The 20,426-nt window shown below is 34.8% G+C and overlaps 1 long non-coding RNA gene across 1 annotated transcript; it reads right to left on the bottom strand.

Moving 5' to 3' along the window:
• Nucleotides 1-7,709: 7,709 nt before the first annotated feature.
• On the bottom strand, nt 7,710-16,681 carry LOC122213466. Its single transcript, XR_006199527.1, has 4 exons — nt 16,629-16,681; nt 15,476-15,578; nt 14,778-14,826; nt 7,710-8,018 (listed from the first exon to the last, which is right to left on the bottom strand). It is a non-coding gene; the product is annotated as an uncharacterized LOC122213466 (long non-coding RNA).
• Between the last annotated feature and the right edge of the window lie 3,745 nt (nt 16,682-20,426).

The following is a 20,426-nucleotide window of genomic DNA, read 5'->3' as shown; positions in this document are numbered from 1 at the left end:
CAGATCAATTATTTGCAGATATTTTCTCTCATCCCATAGGTTGCTATATTATTGTGTTGATGGTTTCCTTTGCTCTACAGCCTTCTAGTTTGATGTGGTATTACATGTTGATTTCTGCTTTTGTTGCCTTTGCTTTTGGTGTCAAATCCAAAAATCATTACCAAGACCAATGTCAAGGAGTTTGCTCCCATGTTTTCTTCCAGGGTTTTCATGGTTTTAGGTCTTACATTTAAGTATTCAATCCATTTAGGGTGTGTGTGTGTGTGTGTGTGTGTGTGTGTGTGTGTGTGGTGTAACATTGGGGTCCATTTTCATCTTTTATGTGTGCCTGTCCAGTTTTCCCAATAGTTTACTGAAGACACTGTCTTTTCTCCATTGTTTATTCTTGCCTCCTTTGTCACAGATTAAATGACCATGTACACATGGGTTTATTTCTGGACTCTGAATTCTGTTCTATTGATCTATGTCTCTGTTTTTATGCCAAAACCATTCTGTTTTGATGATTAGAGCTTTGTAATACAGTTTGAACTCAGGTAGCATGATGCCTCCACCTTTGTTCTTCCTTCTTAAGAATGCTTTGGCTATTTGAGTTTTTTGTGGTTTCATGTAAATTTCTGTGAAAATTTCATTAGAATATCACTAGGTATTATATTGAATCTATAGGTTGTTTTTGGTACTATGGTCATTCTAACAATATTAATTCTTCCAAGCCATGATTATAGAATATGTTTCCCATTTGTGTTTTCCTCCATTTCTTTTTAACAATGTCTTACAGTTTTCAGTGCACTTGTGTTTCACCTCATTGGTTAAATTTGTTCCTTAGTATTTTATTCTTTTTGATGCAGTTACAAAAGGGATTTTCTTAATTTCTCTGTTGGATAGTTTGCTATTAGTATATTGAATTTCAACTGATTTTTGTGTATTGATTTTGTGTCCTGAAACTTTAATGAATTAATTTATTAGATATAACAGTTTTTTAAGGGACTCTAGGGTTTTCTCTACATAATGTCATGTCATCTTCACATAGAGGCCCTTTGACTTGTTCCTTTCTGATTTGGATGTCTTTTATTTCATCTTCTTGCCTAACTGCTCTGGTTAAAACTTCCAGCACTATGCGGAATAAAAGTGGCAAGAGTAAGCACCCTTGTCTTGTTTCAGATCTTAAAGAAAAAGCTTTAGGTTTCACTGCTGGTTGTGCTATTAGCTGTGGGCTTGTCCTAAATGACCTTTGTTATGTTGAGGTATGTTACCTCTATACTCATTTTGTTGGGGGTTTTTATGAATGGATGTTAAATTTTGTTAAATGTGTTTTCTGTATTGAGATGATGATATAATTTTAACCTTGATTTTATTAATCTGGTATGTCACATTGATGGATTTGTGGACATCAAACCATACTTATATCCCTGGAACGAGTCCCACTTGATTGTGGTGTATGATCCTTTTTATGTATGAGTTGGCTGATATTTTGTTGAGAATTTTTGCATCTATGTTCATCAGGGATATTGGCCTGTGATTTTCTTCTGTAGATTCTTTGGCTGGTTTTGGTACCAGGGTAATGCTGGCCTTGTAGGTTGAATTTGGAAGTATTCCACCCGCTTCTATTTTTTGCAAGATTTTGAGAAGGATTGGTGTTAATTCTTTAAGTGTTTAATAGAATTCACCAGGAAAACCATTTGGTTATAGACTTATGTTTGTTAGGAGATTTTTTATTACTGATCCAATTTTCTTACTAGTAATTGGTCTATTCATATTTTCTTTTTAATTCGTGATTCAGTCCTGGTAGGTTGCATGTATCTAGCAATTCATTTTTTTTTTTTTTTTTTTAGATTGTCCAATTTGTTGGTGTATGATTGTTCATTGTGGTCCCGTGATCCTTTGTAATTCTGTGGTACCAATTGTAACATTGCTTTCATTTTTTGTTTTATTTGAATCTTCTCTCTTCTTTCCAGGGTGAGACTGACTAAAGATTTGTCTATTTCATTTGTCTTTTCAGATAACGAGCTCTTAGTTTCATTTATCTTTTCCATTTTCTTTTTAGTCTGTACTTTATTTCCACTCTGACTTTGTTATTTCCTGCCTCTACTGATGGTAGGTTGTTTCTTTTTTGTTTCTTTTTTTCATATTTTCATTTTTTTTTAATTTGAGTGTAATTAACACACAATATTACAACGGTTTCAGACGTACAGCTTAGTGATTTGACAAATTTGTACATTACTCTATGTTCACCACAAATGTAGCTACCACCTGTCCGGTTCCATCACTATTACAATATCATTGACCGTATTCCCTATGCTGTGCCTTTCTTCTTGTGACTGACTCATTCCATAATTGGAAGCCTTTATCTCTCCCCTTTCCACCCATTTTTCCCAGCCCCCCACTTTCTTCTCCTCTGTAATCATCAGTTTGTTCTATTTATAGATGTGATTCTGTTTTTTGTTTCTACATATGCTTTTTCTGTTCCATGGTGTGCCATTTGTTTATTGATAGGCACTTAGGTTGCTTCCATATCTTGGCTATTGTAAATAATACTGTAATAGACATAGGGGTGCACATATCTTTTCAAATTAGTGTTTTTGTTTTCTTTGGGTAAGCACTCTATGATGGAATTATTGGATAATATAGTATTTCTCTTTTTAATTTTTTGAGGACTGTCCATGCTCTTTTCTACAGTTACTGTACCAATTTACATTTCCATCAACCGTGCACAAAAATTCCCTTTTTTCTACATCCTTGCCAACTCATTTTTTCTTGTCTTTTTGAATTTAGCCATTCAAAATGATGTAAGGTGATTCCCAGTTGTGGTTTTAATTTGAATTTCCCTGATGATTAGCGATGCTGAGTATCTTTTCATGTGTATGTTGGCTACCTATACGTCTTCTGTGGAAAATGTCTATTCAGGCGCTCCAGCCATGTTTTAATCATATTGTTTTGTTTTGCTTTGTTTTTGGTGTTGACTTGTATAAGTTCTTTACATATTTTGGATATGATTCCCTTATCAAATATATCATTTGCAAATATCTTCTCCCATTTACTAGCTTTTCTTTTTGTTTTGTTGCTGGTTCCCTTCATTGTGTAAAAGCTTTTTATTTTGGTGTAGTCCCAATAGTTTATTTTTGCTTTGCTTTTCCTTGCCTGAAGAGATAGAACTAGAAAAATGATGCTACATCAACGTCAGAGCAATTACTGCCTATGTTCTTTTCTAGGATTTTTATGGTTTCAGGTCTCACATGTAGGTATTTAATCCAAATTGAGTTTATTTTTGTGTATGGTGCTAGAAAGTGGTCCAGTTTTATTCTTTTATGTGTAACTGTCCAGTTTCCCAGCACCATTTATTACAAAGACTATCTTTTCCCCATTGTATGTTCTTGCCTCCTTTGTGGTAGATTAATTGGTTATAAGGGCATGGGTTTATTTCTGGGCTCTCTATTGTGTTCCACTGATACATGTGTCTATTTTTGTGCTGGTACCATACTGTTTTGATTCCTATAGCTTTGTGGTATACCTTAAAATATGGGATTGTGATACCTCCTGCTTTGTTGTTATTTCTCAGGGTTGCTTTGGTTATTCAGGGTCTTTTGTGGTTACACTCAAATTTTAGGGTTATTCATTCTAGTTTTGTGTAACATGGACTTCTTTTTTGTTGTTGTTCCTTGAAGTGTAATATTAAGTTGTTTATTTTAGATTTTCTTTTTTCTTAATGTAGATATTTAGTGTTCTGAACTCTCCCCTCAGAACTGCTTTGTTGCTTCCAATAAATTTTGGTATTTTGTATTTCTTTTTTTATTTGTGTTGAGATGTTTTTATTTCTCTTTTTTATTCACTGACCCATTGGTTGTTCAGTAGCATGTTATTTAATTCCCACATATTTATGAATTTTCAGTGTTTTTCCTGTAATTGACTTCTAGTTTTATACCATTGTGGTTGAAAAAGATGCTTCATATCACTTCAATCTTTTTTAATTTTTTAAGACTTTTCTTTGTGGTCTAACATATGATTTCTCCTGGAGAATGTTCCATGTGTACATGAGATATATATTTTGTTGCTTTTAGATGCAGTGCTCTGTAAATGTGTTAAATAACTCTGGTCTGACATTTCATTTAAGTGCAAAATTTTCTTATTTTCTGTGTGTATGATCTATCAATTGATGAACATGGGGTCCTTTACTAATATTGTTTTGCTGTATATTTACTCTTTTTCATTTTGTTAATACTTGTTTTATATATTTAGGTTCTCCTGAGTTGGGTTACAAATATTTGTAAATGCTATATCCTCTTATTGTACTGACCCCTTTATCATTATATAATGACCTTCTTTGTTTCTTACTAGAGTCTTTGTCTTAAGTCTATTTGTCTTACATAAGTATACTACCTCAGATTTCTTTTGGTTTCCATTTGCATGGAATATCTTTTCTATTCTTCACTTTGTCTGCATGTGTCCTTCAAGCTGAACTAAGTCTCTTGTAAACTATATATAGTTGGGTCTTGTCCATATGTCTTTTATCTGAATGAGATCCATTTATCATGAAATAATACACATAATAATAAATGCCATTTACCACTAACATTATTATGGGGAGTAATAAACAATCAAAATATTTCCCATATTTCTTTGGCTATTGGTATTCATGGAAGTGATTTTTGAAAAAGAGAAATTTGATCTAATAAGTCTTAGTTAACTCTAGAATGAAACAAGTAAAGAAATTGCTTTTCTTCTTTCTTTCTTTCTTTCTTTCTTTCTTTCTTTCTTTCTTTCTTTCTAGACTGAGTATGAGCAGGGGAGGAGCCGAGAGGGAGAGAGGAATTTTAAGAAAGTTTCACACTTAGGATACAGCCTGACATGGGGCTCGATCTCATGATCCTGGGATCATGACCTGAGCTGAAATCAAGAGTCAGACACTTAGCCAACTGAGCTACCCAGGCACCCCAGAAATCTCTTTTCTGACTCCATCTGGTCTTCTCTGACCACACTGGCTTTGTCATTCTCTAACATGCTAAGAACACTCTTCTGGAACCTTTGTTCTGGCTATTTCTTCCTATAGAAAAGTTCTCTGAGAAGTGGTTTGGCACCTTCTACCTTCTCACCGAAGCCTGACAATTCTAATACAGCAACACCTTTGCCACCGTTCTTCATTTCTCTCACCTTTCTCTACTTTTTGCTTTTAACATAGTAACTAGGATTCCCTTCTTCACCAAACTCTAGACAAGGTCCAGTGAGCTCCTTTTCAATTAGGCCCTATCTCCTTGGATCTTATCCTTAGGAGCCTACTTTTAGCAAGAATCTTTCTAAGACAATGTCTCAAGAATCTTCTACCCTCAATAACTGATCACCCTCCATGTCTGATCAAATTCTTCATCCCATACCATCCCCCAGGTTAGGTATCTGATCGCCCTAGCCTGGCTTCATCAAGAATCCTATCAAGTTGGTTTAACCAGAAATCCCCTTTTACTCCTATGTTTCCTCTTAGTAATTTTCCATCCACTGACCCCTCTACCCCACAGCTTGGCTATAAATTCCCACCTTCCTTGTTGTATTCAGTATTGAACACAACTCTGTACTGGCCTCTTTTTTTCTCCCCCTATTGCAATAGTTTCTGAATAAAATATATTTTTTTTTCTTAACCACTTTAACTTCTCCTAGGCTCTGGTTTTCTTTGATAATAGTACTTATCACCTTCTATGAAACCAAATAATTTAATTGCTATATGTATTATTTACTGTCTGGCTGCATCTTTTAGAGTGTGAGCTTCACAAGACAGAGATCTTTTTTTCTCACTGATAGATTACCCGCACCTAAAAAAGTAATTGGCAGGTAAAAGGAACTGTATCATATCTGTTGAATTAATTAGACTCAAATTCAATCAACAACTATTGTGTACCTATTATGATGTACCTAGCCCTTATTCAGAAGGGAAAAAAATAGGAAGTTATTTTCTTCCATGAATTAAAGAAGAATGAATTACTTCAAATTCATGACTTGTATATCTATTCCTGACACCTGATGTGCCTTAAATCAGTGGTCAGTCTACATCTCCAGTCATTATGATAGTTTGTATTATACCTGTAATGTACATATGTAGTTCATACTTTATATACTTGCACTTCTTTCTTGGCAAGACTAAGGGAAGAAACTGCCTTTCTTTACTTAGCCGGAAAATTGAATAGAAAAAATTCATAGGAGATGCAGTTAGGAACTTGGTGAAACTGAAAGCTGCAAGAATAAAAAAAAAAAAAAAAAAAAAAAAAGAGCCCCTGTCTTGAATTAAGACCATACGGATTTGCTATTAAAAAGATGTAAATCTTACATATTACTACAAGGTAATGCCTTTCCAAAGATTTTTTATTCTTACCTAGGATTATGTAATAGGAGATTTTAATTAGTAGGAAAGGTCCCACATTAGCAAATATGTTATTATTCCCATTATTGGAAAAATTTAAGTATAATCCTAGGGCAGAGCATGAGAGTCTGTTAAACAGGAAAATTCTAAAATGCTGCCCCTAGGACTGATTTTTAATAGCATTACTCAGACAAGCTAGAACATGCATGCTATGCCCAGTTTGGAGTATACTCCTAACTCAGGCCTGAGACTAAGATCCTGCCAAAAAAAGAACATGTTAAGAACTTTTCCTTTGTTTATTGTCCTGCTACATTTTTATAGATCCCTATGATGCAAAAAGAATGAGAGAAGCTGGAAATGAAGTAAATAGAATTGAATATGGGGTAACTAGGTTTAGGCCCATCCTTCTTGACAACAGAACAGAAAGCGAAATTTGAACTAAACTATGCTATTAAGCAGTCCACTACCTAAAAGTAGCAACAAAGACCATGATATAATGATATGAAAATTGAAACCTGTCCAATTCCCTGCCCCCGTGCTAAGCAATATTGAGACAAACACATATATTCACATGCCTGTGTTAAACAAATAAGAGTAAGGAAACATGACTTAGCTATTTGATCCAGGAAATATTTGCTTCTAAAAATAACAGTGAATAAATTAAAATAGCCGAATCATCAAAATATTTGTTCATCAAGGCTCATTTCAAAATCATTATTTTTTTGTATCAACTAATCAATCCATAATAATTTTACCATTAACTCACCTCAGTCCCAACCGGTTCTTCACCTTGCAGGACCCACTTTAAAATCATCTAGCCAAGGCCTTAAAACCTTACAAATATCCTCCCCTAAATTCTTCATTTTAAGATACAACTAAGACTGCCAAGTGAAGTTCTGCAATAGGGGTGATACACTTAGTTTTGCTTGATCAATCAGGGCCTCTGTTGGTCTTTTTGGAGGACAGTGTTCAACACATACTACAGAACAACAGATACAACAGTTCAACAGAACTAACCTCAGTGTTAAAAGACAGGGAACAAGTGTCAATGTCCAGTGGCCTAAAACCACTACAAATAAATTAAGGTTGAATGAAATTGGGGAATGGGGTGCAGTAATCACTGGAACAAACAATGCACATCGTGGGGATTCATGGATATGATTCAGAAAGAGTGTGTTACAAATGCATCATAAAATTGGGGCTTTTATTACGTGATTTGGGGACAGCTGGAAGGAAGCTTTGGACTGTTTGTGGATTGGATGTTGTCAGGAATTGGGGGCAATTCTAGAATTGGCTACTTCTTTAGCTATCTATTGCTGCATGAAAAATTACTTCAGACTTAGAAGCTTAAAACAGTACACATTTATTTCACAGTTCTTTGGGTCAGGACTCTAGACATAGGTGAGATGAATTCTCTTCTTTTGATCTTCTCACAGGGCTGCAATCAAGGTGTTACCTGGGGCTGTGGTCTCATCTCAAGGCTCACTAGGGGAAGGATTCATTTCCATGTTCCTGTGCATGTTGGCAGAATTCAGTTGTTTTATGAGTTGTCATACTGAGACCCTTGGCTCCTTGCTGGCTGTCAGCTGGAGGCCACCTTCAGTTCCTCACTACATGGGCTTCTCCATATGGCACCTTACTTCATTGAAGTCAGCAAGGGACAGCTAGTCAATAAAGTCCACTGGCAAGATGAGAATTATAATCTTATGTAATATAATCATTGAATTAAGATCTTATCATCTTAGCCATATTCTACGAGTTAAAACCAAATCAGGGACTCTGCTTACATTCAAGGGACAGGGATTACACGAAGGTGTGACAACTGGGCCATCTTAGAGTTGGTCTGCTACAGGCATCTTAAGGAATCTTATCTAGGACAAGGGAAGAATGGCTAAAGCTATGATTAGTAAAGAGGCAGTGCTTACTCAAGTTAGCCAGGATAGGAGGATTTTGGTCATTTTTCTGCTTTGGATAATATTTGCATTTTTATCTGTTTAGACATTAATATGGAGTGGTCTTATTTTGGTCTGCATCCATCATAGTCACATATGTTGGTGGCATCTGTTGTATTGTCTGATATTGGTGTCCTATAAAATTATTTATGGTCAACAGGAGAGTGCCAAGACACCAGGTCAGGAGCTACCAAGACCAAGGTTTAACTGACGGTTCGAGAGCAGTTCCTAGCTATCAGGGGCTGCTTCTCTCTTCCTTGTAAGAAATAAACTAGGATATGTAATAGATCGTTTTCTAGGTAAGCAAGATTAATGATTCAAATCACATCTTCACTCAAAATGGATTTGAAAATGGTCTCTAAGGGGGATGCTGGGTGGCTCAGTTGGTTAAGCATCCAACTCTTGATTTCAGCTCAGGTCACGATCTCATGGTTTGTGAGATGGAGCCCCACGTCGGGGTCTGTGCTGACAGTATGGAGCCTGCTTGGGATTTGTCCCCCTCTCTGTCTCTCTCTGGCCCTCCCCTTATGCTCCCGTGCGTGGTCTCTTTCTCTCTCTCAAAATAAATAAATAAACTTTAAAAAAAAAAAAGAAAGAAAATGGCCCCTTAGAATTCTGTTGTATAAAATGTACAGATTATTATGCACAGTTTTATATAAGCTACCATTCCAAACGAATATAGTTTTATTCAATAATGTGAATATACGCCTTTTAAAATTATTTTTTCTTTGGTTTTCTAAAGACCTAGGTTAGAAGATAATGAGAAATATTTGAAACAAAATAACTGTACATTGTTAATTGTCAGGTTTCAGCTGCCCAAAATTGGCATAGCAAGAATTTCAAGAATGCTTTTTTTCCCTATCTTAGAAAAAGGACGTAAAAAGCATTATGAATTTTAAAATAATAGAAAGTGTGGTGATACAATATAATCAAACAAAAATTTGATGGTCGCAATGGTGATTCCAAGGTTTATGGCTGAAGAAGAAATTGCAAAGTGGGCTTAAGCACCTCCCTTCCATGTACAGGCAAATCAAATGATAAAATTGTGTGGGTCTGTCACTGAGAACAATGATATAATTGAGTAAGTATCCCTCTGGAACCTACAATCATAACATCAAACTGCAGTAGCTGTTGCTGTAGGGAAACTATGACAACAGAAGGTAATAATAAATAGTACCAGGACTAGTACTTTCTGAAAATGGCAGGTAATTCATGGTCAAGATGTCAAAAATTGTTCCCAATTGATTGTCTTTCCCAAAGTATTTGAATCATTCCTGCAGATACTAAGGTTGTGTCTTTGTTTTTTGACTATTTGATTTGCTCTAGAGTTTCTGAGTCAGATATATCTTTCTATCAAAAAAAAAATCAGCTTCCCACCCCTGCATATGCTCATTTATCAGATTAATTCCTTCCTACCGTTCTTTGTCTCATATGCTACACACAATAGTCATTCAAAAATCGAAGGAACAGTCCTCACTTATTATTCTGTTTCCTGTTTCTCTTCCTGAAAGAATCTTCACTGCCTGATTTTTTTGTTTTTCACGTCTCAGGAAAAATATTCGTAGCATCCTAGCATCTCCCTTGAAAACGTCTCTGCTCCCATCCCACAGTCTGCAATAGGTGCTGTTCTGCTGTAATTTGACAGTAACTTGCTCCTGCCTATGTCAAAGTACTTACCATGTTTATTCACTGAATTCCTGACCTCCCTTTCCCTCTGCTAAGTATGTAAAACTTGTAAATGGAGGGTTTGGTCTATTTTCTTTCTCTTTTTTCATGGAGCATTGTCAGGCCCAGCCAGAGAATATCTGATTGCTAGGAATATGTGCCTTTGTGTGACTTGCTGTTGTATGATTGGTTTGGAGGACATATAACTTGATAAGGATAGTCACTAACTGGTAGACCAAAATGATGCTTGTCCTACAGTAAAACAGTTTTATTGCCCTGTAGGACATTAACTACATTTCTATCTAATTAGCCATCTTGTACAAGTATTCATTCTTTCCAACTCTCTTTGAATCATCCTTGTTGGTTCTATCATTAATTCGTGAATTAAAGATTTGATATCTATTCAATTTATGTTTATATACAAGTCATGTATTTAACTTCTTGAAAGTTCTACTTTGACACCACTAGTCTCTTAGAGTTTCTGCCTTTCAACCCGACATTCAGTGTTTGGAACAGAGCAGGTGCTCAGGAAACATTTATTGAGTGTTTGAAGTGAATATTGCAGAAAAAGAAACTGGACTTGTGATGAGAACTTGTTTAAATTCATGTGATTTCTGGTGTAGTAGTGAAATTGGATTGAAAACCTCATTTTTTTTTTAATTTTTAGTCCAAGGATATTTCTAATGGAACATGACAGCTTGAACACCATATATAGGACTTAGATATTCAAATACTATGGTTACCACATACTTGGAACAAAATATTCTGTTACCTGAAATAAAACTGAAAAATGGTATAGCTGCTTTAAACTTTATTATAATATTCAATCACCTTTATGAATGTCAAAATTATGTATAACGATAATGTAAAGTAGATAGTTAACAACATAATATCACCCATTACATACTTAGGGAACAGTTTTATTACTATACTACTCACATATTAAAATTTCAATAAGAAAATGTAATAAATATGAGTTATTTTTAGAAAAATGAACACAGCAGGTCATAATAGTGCCATATTTTTTTCACTTTTTATGAATCATAATATTTATATTACAGTTTCAAAAATGTGCATCTGTAGAACAAGAGAGAACATCACACAACCTAGCATAAACTTACACTCTTTCAGAAGATAAATTCTAAAAATCTGGCCAAAATAATGCCCTCATTTTATGAAAAATCAGACAAGAGAGGAACAGGGAGAGAGAGAGCGAGAGAGAGAGAAACCAAACAGCTGTCCACTTTTTAGGAAAGTGACTTTTGATTGAAATCATTTAGAATGTCTTAAATAAACATACATGCCATCATAATCACAAAAAATTTTATATACTTGTCTACTACAAAATGAGATACAAGGGAATAATACTTTGTGTAAATACATATAAATGTCATACCAAGTAATCTTCCTAAAATCTCCTCTCATAAGGATATTTAAAATTAAACATATCAAAATTAAATATAATCAATAATAATATAAATAATAATCAGATATATCTTTCTGATTCAACTTAAATATATGACAGTTTCCTCTGTAAGTTCTTTACAGGGCCCTTGGAGGGAGGTGACATTAGACATAGCATTGCTTCTGCCTTCAAGAAGATTGCATTTTCCTGAGGAAAAAAAAATATATAAAGAAAAAACTAAGAAAAACAAAGTGATATAAAGGCCTCAAAAAGGGGGATAATACTTTCCCATGGATATAATTACCACAAAAAAGGCAATATGTGAACTGACCCTGAAACTGTGTTTATCAATTAACTCCACAAACTTTTAATGAGTTTCTATGTCCTTCAGGTAAAATGTGGAGGTGAAAGACATTGCTCTTGGTTTCAAGAAGCATACAATCTAATGTCAGAGACAAAAAATAGCAAACGGAAGCATACAGTTCTGATGGAGCTGTTGGCAGGAGTCCCTGGGCACACAAGAAAGCAGTCAATTCAACTTGAGTTAGAGGGATGATGAGTAAAAGGAAGGATTTAAAAGCACAGAAGTGGAGGGTAAACTCAAGAATTGAAAATGACTAGAAAATGTTGACATGAGAAAAGGGTCGTGATATAAATGAAAAAAGAGACAGAATGCAAAACGATGAGTTTCATGTCGCCAGTGTTAGACCCACACATATTTATACAGAGGGAAGAGGGAAGAGGGAAAGCCATCATGGAAAAGAAGCTGAAATGTGAACAGTGGTGCTGTGTAGGTAATAAGATTATAGATGATTTTCATTTCCTTGCTTACACTTTTTATGTTCAAATCTGTTACAACATATCTTTAATGGAAAAAAGATGATAGAGGCCATTTTGAAAAGTGGCCATGGGTCTCTCGAGTGCCATTTTCTATTGTGTACCATAGTAAAGGCTAGGTGAAAACATCTGCTAGGAATGTGGCAGTGCTTAGATTGGCCTGCAGCAGACCTTACCTTCCCAAATTAGCAATTCTGTACTAATCTCTGAGCTCCCAAGTGCTCACTGGCTGCATTCTGGGATGCTTTCTAGACATTCACTAGGAGTTGTACATTGGTTTTCTTATAGCTTTTAAGTGAAGTTTTAATGAGTCTTAATGTCGAAATGATAAGGGAGTAGGATTTCTGTCAAAAACTATCCAGGAGTAATAGAATTGGCAACTCAGTCCTCTGAAAATTATTGGCAAATCTGGGGATAACAGGAAAAATTCTCTGAGAATCTAAATTGAAAGTATAAAGGCCTTACCCTTAAAACTAAAATAATCTATCATTCACTTTCATAACTTAGAAGTTCATGGGCTTGTAAACTGGCCTAAAACTGTGGGAGAACTTCAAGCCCCAGCTTTCCTAAATGTAAGAGATCAGCAAACCAAAATCATACAAATTTTAAGAAATGTTTGGCAATATTGTATTCTTGAAACATTAATTTTTAATGATTTGGAAAACTCTTTTATATGGGTCATTTCCTGACAATGTTAGAAAAATAAAATTATTGTATACCCAATGATAATATAAAACAATAGCATTCTTCTTATTAATTCTGGTGTTTATATTTGACATCTATTTTATTTGTTGTTTTCATTGGGGACTGGAAAATAGTTTTTAGAAAACAAGAGCTTTTAAACTTGAAGTAATTTGAGATAGTCTATACTAGACTATTTTAGGCTTCAACTATACCTTCCTTTAACATTTTCATCATACATTGTTGCCTGGGTGGCTCAGTCAGTTGAGCATCCAACTTAAGCTCAGGTCATGATCTCGAGGCTTGTGAGTTCGAGCCCCACGTCGAGCTCTCTGCTGTCAGCTCAGAGACTGCTTCAGATCCTCTGTCCCCCCCTCTCTCTGCACCTCCCCTGCTCATGCTTCGTCTCTCTCTGAAAAATAAAATAAACACTTAATTTTTTTTTTTCATCATACATGTATTGGGAGCGAATTCTGTTATTTCTGCAGCTCTTCTGAACAAAAGGCATTGACAGTTTTGTTCAAGGATGTGTGCAAAACTGCTCCAAAACAGGGACGAGACTGCTTTACATCACAGGATAATAAATCTAAAGTCTCCATTCCTGGAAACATTTCATGGTATGAAAGATAATGTCTCTTTCTAGAAAGCAGGAGGGGTAGATCTTCCATCAACTCTTAAGCAAGACCAAGATCTCCTTAGTCTCAAGGTTATTCAGCTGTGACACAGATCTGCCATGTGCAAGTAGCTATCTTGACCCACCTTCACGGTACCACTATGGGACTTGAAGTATATGCTGTCTTCTGTGCCTCAAGTAATAAACAATCTAAAGCTATCTGGCCTTTTTTTATCCTTACCAACACAATATATGGAAGTGTAACAAACTGACCATTCGCTGCTCTATGGGAATAGTTTGGCAGTTTAACAGATTACAATTTGGGATTGTAAGAAAATATGATGGGGGGGGGCGTAATTTTTTTTTCAGTTTATTTTATTTTTTTTAAAAAGACAGAGACAGTGTGAATAAGGGAATGGCAGAGAGAGGGATACAGAGGATCCTAAGCAGGCTTCATCCTGTCAGTGCAGAGCCTGACGTGGGGCTCAAACCCATGAAACCATGAGATCATGACCTGAGCCAAAACCAAGAGCCAGGCACTTAACAGACTGAGCCACCCAGCTGCCCCTTGGGAGACATAATTTATATTCCATGAATGTAAATTAATAGTCTATATTTGTTTTAACAAGCTCCAGAAGTGTTCTATTTAAATACACATTATCCTTAACTTGCCAAACATTTGTTTTAATATTATAACCTCCTAAAATATCTTTGGAGTTACCACTTTTGGAATTATCTTCAACACGTATTTTTAAAGTTTAAATATTATGATCATATTTCCCTTAAAAACAATATTATTCACCTTGATTTCACATTTTATTAACCAGATTTGTCTTTGAATGGCTTTAAGCTTCTGATGTTTTCATAGGAGATTTTTTTAATAAAAAGAATTTCATTTCAAGCTAAAGTATATTCTAAACAAGGTATTCTTAAAATATTATATAATGTTTAATTCATATATAGATAAAGAAGAAATGGGAGGAGGAGGAGGAGGAGGAGGAGGAGGAGGAGGAGGAGGGGGAGGAGAAGGAACCTAAGGCTGCAGAACAGTCCAGTTTCTAAGATGGTTTATGCAAATTTCAGGTGTCTTTTATTTAGTTCACCATTTTGCGTTAATTTTAATTCACTAATTCCATTTAAGAAATATTCTTAAAAACTATATATTCTCCATCAGGTTCATCAACATTAAATACAATTTTACACTAAAGTAAACATTATAAAAATACATTTAAGAAACATATAAAATGTTAAATATTTATTTCCTTTCATTTTAACCTCCTCACTCACCTTTTGTGTAGTGAATCTGCAGAAATAGAAGTAAAGTTGCCTGGAGACCCTACTTGGGAAAAAGGTGAATTGGATCATTGACCTTTTAAGAGGGTCCCCAGACTAATCCCATCCAAATGCAGTGGTATCATGTACCCTCATGGCAATTGAGAACAGCCAAGAATTTCAACCCATGATTCTGGTTCACTAATCTGACCCTATAGTGTGTCCTCCCAAATTTTTCTTTATCTCTTCCTTTTTTATGAAGTTCCTCTTAATCTTCTTCCCCTTAGATTAAATCCCCAAGGATACCACTTTTCCTCTAGCCCTCTTAAAAGAAGACTTAATTGTTCGCCTGTTTCTCTGACATCCAATCATCAAGAAGACAGGAGATGGGAGTATGCATATGCTTTATTCTGACGCAACCACTTTCGAACAAAATTTTCTTCTTTCCCCCATCAAAAATCTCTCCTCCTCTGAAGCTGATATCATTCAAGTACATCATCTTTATGCCTTCTTAATTTTGCCATCTTCCAACATGCTAGTCATTCTCCCTCATTAATAAAAGACTCCTAAGAGGTTGTCTTTCATTTTAATCCTGCTTCTGTCCTAATTTTCCAAGACCTCAGCTCTCACAAGAATGACAAAACCAGTACTCCACCCTCTTCATTCCTTTACTTATTTGTCCTCTCTCTCCAAAACATTTCCTTCCATCTCACCTGTATGCTCTTTTCCCATGGTCATGCCTTTTTTCTGATGATACCAGCCGGAAGAAAGGAGTTAAGCAGCTAGCCTGTGGTCCATTTCTCTCCCTTTACTGGACTTAGGGAGGAAACGTTATCAGCAAAGAAAGATCCCAGATGATATTTGTCTAATCTCAATGTAAACATGCTAATTGACTCTCCAGGGATCAAAGCACTGGTACATTCTAGGAGGAAAACCCTTGTCTATTGGAAGACTTTTATCAGGACAAGCCTAAATCTATGAGTTTATCCAGGAAAGCTTCCTAGAGAATGCCATGTGAGCTATATAACTCTGCAATTACAAAATGGATGTATTTCATAACTTGAAATTCTCCCCATTGTGTTAGATAACCAGCACAGCTGGCTCAGAGACTTTATCTATTACTCTGGGCCAGAAGGCAGGTCCAATGCACAGAGGAAGATGCTGATGAGCCATACTCTGGATCTTTTCCTATGCTTCTTGATTATTTATATGAAGTTTAATAGTAAGATCTATAATTTTGATGAATCTTGTTTGACAAATCAATTCTTTGTGTTTGTTCCACCAGCAACAACACCATTTCTAAATTTCACACATTTTTTTCCCCTAACACCCCCTATCCTGTGAGCAAAATTCTGGAGGCAGATGAGATTAAACGAGTAAAATATTTTATGAAACCATAGCACATCGTATTGTATCATTAATGAAAATCCATTTTTAAATTCTCTCTAGATAAATCCATCTAGTCCTGTGACTTTCAATATCATCTATATGTTAATGAGTCACAAACTTAAAATATTTAGTCCAGACTCATTCCCTCAACTCCATACATTTACTTGACATCTCAGAGTGCTTAATTGACATCTCAAATCCAGTAAGTGCTAATAAACTTGATTTTTTTTAATGCCTTCTGCTTATTTTTTATCTTAAGAAATGAGGCCATCAGTTAATGAGTGGTTCAAGCTGCAAATATGGAAGCCATTCTTATTTTGTGTCTTTTTCTCAATCTTCCTCTCCCATAGCTAATTTATCACCAATTCATGTTGATTCAACAGCTAAAAATAGACCTGGAATCCATTTGATGGATTTCATCTTAATTGGCACTGACCTAATATAAACAACCATCATATATTTATCAGACCAATTTACAATAATTCCAGGCCAATCTGCTTCCACTCCCACATCCTTATAGTTCATTCTCCACACAGCACCCAGAGTAAACCCTTAAATTCTGATCATGACCCTTCTCCTACCTAGAACAGTGGCTTTTGAACATTCTAGAATAAAACCAAACTTCCTTATTATGATTTACAACAATGTGTGTGCCTTGGCTCCTGCCTTCCCCTCAGATCTTATCCTATAAACAATTTCTCCTTATAATACCTGGTTAAATGAGCCTACTTTTTCTTCCTCAAGCTAGCTAAATACATTATGATCTTCACTCAAGCTCTTTATATAGTTGACTTTTCTTTCATTTGGCCTCTGGTCAAATGGTTTCTCTTTAGAAAAGCTTTCCCTTCACTAAAGCACTTCTCCCACTAGATATCTTCCACAGCATCCTTGGACGATTTATTTAAATCATCTTTATTTACTATTTTACCTGGTTATTGTTTCTTCACTTCTTACTGGTTATAAACTTCTTGAGTTTATCTATTTTAGCTGTCTTATTCATTAATCTATCTCCACAGTGTAGCACATATTAAGCATTCAATAAAGGTTAGATATTATCATGGCTTTTTTAAAACTATTAATTGCTTAGAATGTTGTGGGTGCATTAGATATGTTACCTCATTCACTATTCACAACAAACTTATGAAAAACAGGCATTTTTTACACTATACACAAAACATATATATATGCACACACATACACATGCATGTGTTTATACATTCATATCTCTATACATCTATATAAATCTGTATCTATACACATACACAGATATAGATAGAATTTTTGTGATGGGGAGCTGAATTTTTTCCAGGGTTATGTTCACTAATAAGTAATGATGCAGTGGAACCAGGATTCAAACCACAAGAGTCCCTGGCCAAATTACCTCTGTTAAAATTCATTTTATAATGGTCAGTTTTCTATCACTTAGGGTATGAAATTAAAACAATACTTGATAGACTCTGGTAATCAAAAAATTATTAGTATTAGATCAATTATATTCTGAGATATAAAAAAATGCTATTAAAAACTAACCCTTTGAGTTATTCATAGTATTTATGCTAGGAGTAAAAGTTGGAATCAAGGGAAATAGAGAATATCCAGCAACTCTCTGATGCATGCATTTTCTTTTATTGGATTTCTACCCCAGAGGTTTCACAGAAACATGAAACTTTTACTCAAATTAGGAATTATTATTTTAAAGGAAAATCTTACATCATGAAAGATTCATAAAACTACCATACATATTAATGTCCTATTTGGGAGATTATTATTACCTTTAACACATTAGGTAAAGATTACTTTTTTAATGGAGAATTTGGGACAAGTTAGATTTGAATTATAACAATGATATTTAGCTATGAGATGCTCTTGAATATTCTTAAAATATTTTTATCTTCCTGTCAATGTCTTGAATAATATTCTATGATAATGTTTGCTCACAAATTCTATAATGTGTGCTCTGTGAGAATGGCAAAACAAACAAACAAAAAATAACAGTGTCAATAAAAGTATTATATATTTGATGAATATGTATTGAACTCAAACTCATATTCCAAAGTTCATGCTAGATATTTATTTCATAAACAAAAGGTCAAAAGAAAATTATGTTTAGAATATGAGCAAGAAAATTGACCAAGAGGGTGGCAAAATTTGAATGCGTATTATTTCAGCTATAGTATCAAAGAATATTTAAGTTCAGTTGAATAAATAAAGAACATTCCAAGGGTCAAAGAACAAATATATATGGCATTGTTTTTGAGAACTTATATCCTTAAGCTTACTTTAATACTTTAAATTTGATTTTGTGTGGCTTCAAAAATAGCCATCTTTACAAAAGTGACTCACTTGGTTTCTATCTCTATTACATTCCTATCACAATATTATGTTATATCATTTTCACTTACTGTCTGAGCCGCTAACTTCTGGCAATCCTCTAAGTACCTACTTATTGGTGCATTCTGTTTCCATGTGACAGACCTTCTCTTTCAACTTGATTACTATCCAACCAGCATTCATCATAATACGCAGAGAATTGTCACCCATAGCCCTGGGCTTCTCCACATTTTTTATTTGCTAGCTAGGACCTAACCTCTCTAAGCCTTGTTGACGCACATACAAAACTGGGCTAATCCAAATCAGGAAGATTTGGGATGATAAATTGAGGTAATGTTTATAAGCGCACTTTATAAAATATAGCATATCGTGTGAATATAAGGTATTGCTACTAACCTGATTTCACCAACCTCTCTATCCGTTTCATTTATTGAGCATCTTGAATTAGAAGCAAAAACTATTAAATTACTATTCCAGACTTAAAGCTTGCCTTGACTGCTTGGGTAATTATGCCTTATCTTGTCAAAAGTACCTAATGGGAAGGAAAGTATATATGGAACAAAGAGCATTACATGAAGATCAAATGAGTGTCTGTGAAGTTCTGGGAGCATCAACATTTCAAACAAGAAATCTGGATGGAACTTCATTCTAGTCCTATTAGCTTATCTACAGTTGAACAATGAAATTAATTTGTTAAAGAAATAGGTCAAGAAAAGAAGAGGTGAATGGTTTGGTCTGTATTTAAAATTAAAAAAAGATATCACATACGGTGCTCCTGCTAACTGTTCTAGGAGGAGTCCCAAAATGTAAGTTTTGTCATTACCAACCCTTTAAGGGGAAGTGATGCGGCAAAATACTTTGGTTGGATACAATTATCCGTTAAAATATCAAAACAAAGTCCTAGTTTAGATCCAATACTCACCAAAGTCAATGTGAAAATAATTTTATTCCCCTTTCAAAGGTTACAATGTTCCACCTAACAGTTACACTTTTCATTGTAAACAATACATTAAATACACACACACACACACAAACACACACACACACACACACACACACACACACACACACACACACGTCAACCTCCATATCTAACCACTTGGCAGAATTTAAGTTTTAGAAGTCTATGCAAACGGAAGACCAGACAAAGGCTTAGTGACAAACCATACTTCTCTGATATACTCAATTATATACTGTATACTTATGTAATATATAGAGTATATTCGAGAATAATATAACATAGACACACATAATAATGTAGAGTACAGCATTCATCTTTACTCCAATTTTAGGTAAAGATCTTTGAAAAACCTTACTTTGTGCTCTAAACTTTGACCTTGAACGTTGTAATATGACTATTACTGTTATAATTAAGTACAACAATTTAATTCAAGCAACATTTATGGTATATCTAAGTGGACTGGCATGACCTAAGTGCTAGGAATATAATAGTAAGCAAAACACTGAAATAATAACTCCACTCAGCCCTGAAATTGGCGTTCACTTATTGAGGTGCTACTCTGTGCAGAGTAGCAAACTTACCACTTTATAACTTGTAAGAAGACACCAATTCTAAATGTGTCTAAGTCGAATGCTCTGTAAATCTAAATATCACAATATTTTTTTAAAAAACCTGTTATTGTTGGTTGAAATTGGTTACTGTTCTTTTAAATAATTTTTACCTCGAGGGATGTTGAATTTGTAATCACTCAATTTAGTCCTGATTTGAGCTACCTTATACATCACAAAGATACTTCCTCAGCAGCTCCAGGCTAGTTAAGAGAAGTGAGTACTTGGCAGTTCCCTTAGGATGTAATAATCCCCAGGATTGCTTTTGTTAGAGCCATTTATGTACCATCATTCCAGTGATTAATTGCCCTTTACCTCTTTTTTATTCATTTAAGAAATGTTTGCCCAGTTGTTCAAATACATTATACACCGTAA

The sequence above is a fragment of the Panthera leo genome, chromosome A2, assembly GCF_018350215.1.
Source record: "Panthera leo isolate Ple1 chromosome A2, P.leo_Ple1_pat1.1, whole genome shotgun sequence".
NCBI classification, from domain to species: Eukaryota; Metazoa; Chordata; class Mammalia; order Carnivora; family Felidae; genus Panthera; species Panthera leo.
This window is presented reverse-complemented; position numbering and strand designations above follow the sequence as displayed.